Raw genomic sequence first — 8781 nt, 5'->3', positions numbered from 1 at the left:
AAACCGGGTCTCGGTCTGGTTTGTTACTCCCCAATGAAATGGGCTGGCCCTGGTTGCCACGAATGGCGAAACGACCGTTAGGACAGTTAACACTAAAGAGAAGCTCTCTGAGGTCTCAGTTCCAACTGCCTTTCTCACGTCTCTTAACTCCGCCCATCAACACAAACTCCTAAAGGCATAGGCTCACACGTCCCATGCAAGTGCTGCAAAATGTGTATTGTCAAAGGCTTTCACAGACGGGATCAACTGGCTGTTGAGGGTTTGCTGGGCTGTGTGGTTATGGTCTGGTTGTTTTTGCTGTAATGGTTCACCCACATCTATGGCTGGTATCTTCAAAGGCATGTCACAGTAAGATGTTTCTTTCCGAATGTCTCGCCTGCATCTATGGGTGGCATCTTCAGAGGCATGTCATGGGGGACTAGAGATGCCAAGGACTTCATCAAGACCTTTTGGCGCACAAAGGAAGCACTATGTCATTGATTCTGGTGGGTTTTCCGGGCTGTGTGGCTGTGGTCTGGTGGATTTTGTCCCTAATGTTTCACCTGCATCTGTGGCTGGCATCTTCAGAGGTGTATCACAGAGAAAAGTCTGTGATACACCTCTGAAGATGCCAACCACAGATGCAGGTGAAATGTTAGGAACAAAATCCACCAGACCATGGCCACACAGCCTGGAAAACCCACCAGAACCAATTGAATCTGGCGGTGAAAGCCTTCGACAATACACTATGTCATTGTTTGGCTGTAGATTAACTTGTATATAAATGGCAAAGGTGGCGTAATCTAGGTGTCCATTAGGACACTTCCTAGTCTTTATAACATTATCAACCCAGTCCCACATAAACTTCCAGATATTAACTCTCAGGAAGGTGGGGAGGAAAGCTGTTGGAATGGACTCAGGACTCAACCAAAAGCCTGATGGAATATATCTGTTTTGCAAACTGCAGAAGTGGGCCAGATCTCTCAGGACCCTGATGTCAGCTGGAAGAGAGTTTAACCAGATGGGAGCCAATACTGAAAAGACTCTGGCTCTAGTTTAGGCTAATCAAATGTCACTGTGGTCAGGGATCACCAGAAGATCCCCCCCCCCCCAAGGATTGAAGCCTCCTTTGTGGTCAATATTGGGAGATACACAGATCCCAGGCCACTCAAGGCCTTAAACATTAACACTAACGTTAACCTTGAACCTGATCCAGAACTCCACTGGTAGCCAGTGCAGCTGACAAAGCACAGGTGTAATTTGTGCTCTTACCAAAACACTGGTAAGTTCTTTCGCTGCTGCATTCTAGACCAGTTGTAATTTCTGGACCAGTCTCAAGGGTAGGCCAACATAAAGCAAGTTGCAGTAATCTAGCCTGAGGGTGACAGTTGCATAGATCACTGCGGCAAGATCCCAGTGAGATAGATAGGGAGTCAACTGCCTAGCCTGGTGTATATGGAAGAGGGCCGTATGTCCCGCTTGATGTGTGGGATTCGTATTAACCAGGGAGTGTCCCAATATTGCCATGGATAACACTAGGAGTCCTCTGCTTGAGAAGACGAGGCTGAATCTAAATGGACATTGAAGTCCCCCCAAATGATAAACTTAGGCCCAATCTGATACGATCTCTAGCAGCTTTGGCAGGACACCTGGTGTGCTAGGCAACCGGTATACCAACAGAATGGCCAAACTCTCCATGGAATCCCACGTTAGACCCATATAATAAATGCCGAAGATTATTGTAAACCTCCCAAATAAACATCGCCACTTCCCCATCCCATCCTTTATCTGGGACTGGTGAAGGACTGAGGATCCACGTGGGGCAAATTCATTCAGGACAACAGTTCCATCCTCTCTCACCCAGGTGTTTTCAGTCCTTAAATATAAATACCTTTTGTACCTAGTTTTCGAGTTGGGACAGTAATTCAGTTATTATGTAATACAACACAACAATGGTTCTTCCTTCTTTCAGGATTCAGTTTCATCTTTTCTAACTGAGTAACTACTGGAAGTGAGTCTCATCCCATCTGAATAGACCATTTTCTCATTACTGAGTGGATCCAGTGAACAGGTTGACATGGCTGGATTTTGTATTTAATTGCACTTTTCAAACTAAAGCATCACACATTATCGTGATGTATCTGCTTCTACTTTTTGTAGTTGTGTGTGTACATAAGTGCATAAATATATAATATAATCTTCATGACAACTGAATGTAATACTTTGTCTCTCCAACAAAGGACTCTTTCTCCCTTTGTGCCCCTACGTCCCAGCTATGGGCTTCAGCTTCCCCTTTCTTCTAGATATTCTTTCACTAAAGCTTGCTCACCTGACATCAGCGAGGGCCTGTGCTTTCACCACAATTTTCTCCAGTTTTTAATGTAAGGTGCAAGCATTTTGTTGCGCTAGGGGTGGGATTGGAGTTGTGCTGTTTGCTGATTTTGTTAATGCAGAGGAAGGCAATAGCAACCCACCTGTTAGTCTCTTGCCTTGAACATTTTACAAGGTTGCCATAAATCCATGCAGCTTAATGACATTTTACACACAGAGACACACAAGCTGCCTGGAGCCATAGAAGAAAAATAGGACATAAATGTTTAAATAATTAACAGTAGACTCATAAAATTTTATACCTCCATACATTTGTTCCATACAAGACTCTGTCATTTTAATACAACAAGAGCAGGGGGGGGGGGGATGCCTTATTTGCAAGGGGGGGGTGGTAGGTAGAAAAGACCAAATCCATATTTATTTCTTTGGCACTTGGAGGGTTTGTTTTGTGTTTAACACTTATTAAAAAATTGTAAGTCACCTTGACTGTCAATATTCGTTTATCTTATTTTTTTATTTATTGGTTTTAATATCCCGCACCTCCTTTTTTGGGCTCAGGGCGGTGTACAACAATTGGATAAACAATAAAAGCATATAAACATCCAATAAACGCAATACAATATTATCCAATGGCGACTAACTCCAAGCCAGCCCAGCTACAAACCTCTGCACCAAGGGGACCCAGATGATTTATTGATAACAATAAGTCAAACATGCCAATAACAATGTTAAAAATGTTTGGTAATTGAAGTGGAAGACCCAGATCCTGGTGGAACAGCTCTGTCACACAGGGCTCTGCAGAACTGCATTAAGTCATGCAGGGCCCTAGTCTCATCAGACACAGTGTTTCCCCAGGCAGACCTGGTTGTCCTGACCCTGGTTGAGGCAAGCTGGGTGTACTTGGGGTTGGGGACCACCAGTACGTTGGCATTCGGTGACTAGAGCATTCTTTGAGGGACGTACCAGGAAAGACAGTCTTGCAGGTACATGAGGCCAAGCCCTTGTGACTTTGTATGTTAATACAAGGACCTTGAATCTAATTTGGTGCTCCACCCAAAGCCAGGGCAGCTGGCAGAGCACGGATTGTATGTGCATCTGCCGTGAGGATCCAGGACCATGCATTCTAGATGAGTTGGAGCTTTCAGAGTAATCTCAAGGGTAGCCCTGCGTAGAGCGAATTGCAGTAGTCTAGCCTAGAAGTGACTGTCTCATGGATCACTGTTATGCTGGTCTATGACTGTAGTAAAGATCTGATTTAATGTTTGTACATGGAGGAGCTGACCAGCAGTGAAGAGAAGATTTAGGAGGAATTGGGAGGTGGTAGAATTTTTCCCTTCATGATCATCCATCTTCACATAGGTCCGTGGTGGTGAACCTATGGCACTCCAATTGGCCATGCTGGCAGGGACTGATGGGAATTGTAGCCCATGAACATCTGGAGTGCCATAGGTTCGCCACCACTGACATAGGTCCTCTTCCTTTTGACCATGTGCTTCCATCTCATCTGTGTGTGTATGTCACAAAGAGCAGAGGTTTTATGTAATGCCAATAAATCACTCATTCCACAGCTACTGATTGGGAAATTACCAGCCAAGAAAGGTAAAAGGTATCACATACCTACTTATCAGGTACCTATATACCTTTAGGAGAACTCACCTAGCATTCATGTTATCGCTTGGGGACAGTTTCAACTAGGTCTGCCTCATGGCAGGTTGAATTTTGGGGTGGGGACAAGATCTGTGGCTCAATGAGGAGAATTCAGTATTGATTTTGGCTTCTGATGCTGAGAAGGACTAAAACTATTTTGTGTCTTTGAGGTGACTCTTTCCTGGTCTGTGATCTTGATCGGTGCCTCAAAGGGATATATGAAAGATGTCTTATGAGAGGTCAGGCAGGCATACAGAAAGCTGTTCACACTGAAGAAGATGTGAAAGGAAGAGCGGCAATAAGTTCCTCCTTGCTTGGTCTTCAAGACGTTAAAAATCTCTTCTCCTAGGAGGAAAAGGCTACAGCATTTACTGAGCAATGGGAAGAGATAGCTTGTAGAGGGGGAAGAAATAGTAAAATATTTCATAGTTCAAAAGTGAGAGATTAACAAATTGTGGTCTACAAATCAGCAGTGGTAGTCTGGAAATTAGAAAGCGACTTTCAATTATTATAACTGAAGTTCAGAAACCACCTGTCTTGTGAGACCAAAGAACCTCACTAGAGTTCCTGTCATATTACTAAATGTTCTATGTAATTTCCTTATACTAGTCAAGACTTCTGCCTTTGTTCTACCCTGTTGCAACTGGACTTGGTTTCACCCAGCCAAATTGCTTCCAGTTACTCTCTGGCTACCAGGCAGGGATTCAGAGAGTCTTGGGAAAACTTACCACAGAAGTTTATTCCCACTTCTGGGAAGAAATCTGAAGCAGATTTACTTGAGAGTAAGTCCCATTTTATTTAATGGGGCTTGCTCCCAAGAAAGATCTGCAGTCTTGATTTGACTTTTGAACATACCTTCTACATGCTGGTCATTCTGGATTTTCCCTTTGTTTGATGTTGTCTGTTTCCTAATTGTGTCATCTCTCATCAGAGAGTCCTGTTTTGCAAAAACGGTATTTGCTGCCCACCAACACTTTCCCTGGTGCCCACCAAATGTTTTAAGAAACACTTGAGTTAGTCTATTCAGATACTTCAAGGCTCTGCCATTTCTTTCTTTTACACATATGGACCATGCCCGAGGAACAGTGTTGTTGTTAATGTACCAAGTCCATTTATCATCCATGGACAGGAATGAGCAGAGCCTTTCATCTAATTTTTCTTGTCCCTTTAGTTTAGTTTTTTAAGGATTTAAAATGGGCAGTGTGTTTGCAAACAGGGTATCTTGCCAGAATATGGGAAACTCTCATGTTGCAGTGCTTGACACTTCTAATGGGAATAGATGTTTCAAACACTTTCCCGATCAAGTTAGTTTGGTTTTCAAGAGCTATCTCGTTTCGGAACAGCAGAGAGAGCTCTTGCTCCCTAAAATCCAGCAGCTGTTGTCAATTGCTTTGCGTAACTGGACTATCAGTGTTATCCTGAAGGGAGGCTTCAGGGCTGTCTTGTGAACTGCAAAAACAAAGCATTTGGGCACAATGGTTTCTATTAAACATCGATAGCAAAATGATTGTGTCTGGCTTTTGTTCACATACAGACTTTAGCATGTCTCTAAACAGAAATGTGATCTAACCACAGATGCTCTTCAGGATTTTATTATCCATATACAGGATCTGTGAGTAACCCCCCACAGTTTTGTTGTAGATGGATTTATCGAAGTTGTGTGGATATTAATTTCAGCATGATTTTTATTCATTTAATTCATTTGTATTTGTATCCCATCTTTCTCCCCAGCGAAGACTTAAAGCCGCTTGCATTGTTCATTTCTCCTCCATTTCATCCTCACAACAACTCTGTGTGGTCAGTGTGGTCAGTGTGGTCAGTTAGGCTGAGAGATTGACTGGCCTGAGACCACCCAATGGGCTTCCAGGGCATACGTGGGGATTCAGATCTGCGGCTGCCACATACTCATCAACACTCTTAACTACTACACCACGCTGACTCTTTTGCATGTGTGCTCACAATTTTTTAAAAAATGACTCCAAGGACCCAAAATGCCATGTTTGGAATCCCCTTTAGTTTAGGCTGTAATGGCAGAGTTCTGTGTGATAACACTAGAGGGCAACACCTATAAGCAGTCATGACTAACAGCTCCCTCTCATCTACGAAACTTTAATGCCCATCCCTTTTGAAGTTGCTCCTTATTTTTCTGGGTGATATTGGGAAGTGTTTGTGTTTGGTCTACGGTGACACAACTCTTATTTTCATATTTGATTGCTTGTGGTTGGTATGTTTTTTGAGTGAGTCATAGGGCATATCTTTCAGTCCATGTCGCCTCCCATCCTATTTCACATCTTAAGCATTTCAACACTGCAGCCAAGCACAGAACAATATTCCCTTGTCCCATCAATTTCATTTTAATACCTTGCAGCTAATTCACACTTAGCATTTCGTACCTTGATGTGGTTAGGTTAGGTTAGGTAGCTCCTCTCTGCACTGCAGTGCTTTGAACGATTCCATTTAAATGAAAGGTTACTGAATGGTCCCGGAGCTCAGTGTTGCAGCATAGTTGAGCACACTTTTGCCGCAGGCCCTGCAGGGTTTGTTGCACATAATCTATGTTTAATGTGTGCTGCATTTACAAGGTGCCCTGACTTCAGATTAAATTATGGCTTTCCAGACCTGCCTTGTAAATTTCCTTAGAGTTATTTTATACAGGAAGAATTTTAAGGCTGCAACAGGAGACGTGGGCTGCTTTCACATACAGACACATGAGTCTAAGTCCTTCAGACAACCCTGAAGTGGACAGTGTTTCTTTTTGCTGTATTGTTTAATGTTGTATGGCAGACAGAACATTACTCGAGCACATCACAGTGTTGAAGAGGAACTGCACAAAGGATAAAGTCGTGGAATTGTAATAGTCTTTATTTCCACGTCTGTTCTTTCTATAACTCCATATACTGTGGCATCATTCTTCAAATAAATCTTACGCATGGATTGGCAAATGTGTAACAGATAAGGATGTGCCTTAGAAAGCAGGAAGGATGATATACCTGAAAATACCTGGAAGGCAAAGAGAAGTTATGAGGCAGCAGTAATTTGAAAGAATGGAGAAGACAGGTTGCTGCTCAAGAGAAACTGACAATCTGCATTTTACTGAGGGTTGTTGCCTGTTCATGATTGTCTAAAAGACTGGAGTTGGCTTATCAAGTGCTAGAAACCAGTTCTCTGCTTTCTTTCATTGATGACAGAGTCTGTTGCAAATACTTTGACAGAGGTGATAAGAGACAGACTTTTGTCAATTCTATAGATATCATATTAAATCATTCTCTCTCTCTTTCACTCTCTCTCTCTCTCTCCCCCATCCCCCTTGGCAGCACCTGTAGCTCCCCACCCCATTTTAAACCTTCCATCCCCAGAAGGCCGCTTCCCTTTCCTTCTCTCCCTCCATCTACTTTTCTTTTTCTGTAGTCCTTTGACTTCCGCTTTCTCTTTTACATTTTCTATCCCTCCTTCCTCCAGGTTTACGTCTCCTCTCTCCCCTTTTTAGTCCATCCCTCCCCCATGCTGACACTGTAGCTTGAAATCCTTGACGATGCTGGTTATAGGTGGCCTCACTACTCCCCAAAGGGATGCTGAGATCTCACAACCTAGTCTCACAAGGCATACTTAAAGAAGCAGACATTGGTGGTGGTAGAAAGTGCCATCAAGTCACAGTGGACTTATGGTGACCCTGTAGGGGTTTTCAAGGTAAGAGACCATCAGAGGTGTTTTGCCATTGTTTGCATCTGTGTAGAGACCCTTGTATTCCTTGGTGATTTCCCATACAAATACCAACCAGAGTCGACCCTGCTTAAACACTGCTTTTATGATTTGGGGGGTGTTTTTACCCCAATGTATTTTTTACTGCTACGTTTCATATCTTTAGCTAATCTGGGGCTTCCCTCAGGCTCATTAAAAAATCTACCAGATCTGTCCCGGGTCTCATTGTGTGGATTTTTTTGATCTACACTCTTTGGCTGTAGAGTCACTGTAGTAGGAGCAGCGGTTTTCAAGACATGGTGGCTTTTGCATATACTTGCATCTCCCATTAGCCAAGGCTAATAATATATTCTGTAACTCCTAGAGGCTTTTCCTCTTTACTTTTCTTTATTGCTTATTTTGTTTTAATCTTCCATTATCACTTCTTTTTTCCCTGCCAAATTCTTTCTGCATTGTCTTTGCAGTCTTTCTTATCATCTTATTCTTATGCTTCCTTCTTGTTCAATATATCTCCATTCTTACATTTCTTCTTCTCTTTTCACAGTGGAGGACCACAGACAAATGGGGACCAGATATTCACCCATAATTATAGTTGCTGCATTGCTAGATCAGATTCATCAGTTGTTAACAATATTCACTCTGTCCCTTATCTTTTCAAGCACTTTTTCCCTATGAATGAATCTAAGAAGAGGTGATCCTGGATATGTTTTGGACTTCCATGGATAAAGCCAATGTAAGAACAGAGTAATTGTTTTTTGGATCTGATGCATGGGGTATCTGGGACAGCAGTTGGGAAAGGAAGAATGTCTGTGTCCCTGAATTTTTGTTTTGTTTTCAAGTCATAGGTCCATTATATTTTATAGCAACATCCAGGGCCAACAAATGGAGTCCTAATTGTGTCTTTTAAACATTGAATGTGGCAGTAAAACTTCATAACAAAAGGCCTGTTGGTTTGGCTAATAAATTATGCTCAGCAGTGCTGCAATTCATCATCTCCCTTTCTATACACACAGTGAGTGGTACTATTTGATTTGTCCAATGACTTGCCCTGGCAGGCCTTTCCTATTGTAATTGCCGTGGTGGGTAAAGAGAGGGTATATGGGAAGCTCTACTGCATTTAATATG

Source organism: Sphaerodactylus townsendi, linkage group LG12 (assembly GCF_021028975.2).
Source record: "Sphaerodactylus townsendi isolate TG3544 linkage group LG12, MPM_Stown_v2.3, whole genome shotgun sequence".
In the NCBI taxonomy this organism is placed as follows: Eukaryota; Metazoa; Chordata; class Lepidosauria; order Squamata; family Sphaerodactylidae; genus Sphaerodactylus; species Sphaerodactylus townsendi.
This window is presented reverse-complemented; position numbering follows the sequence as displayed.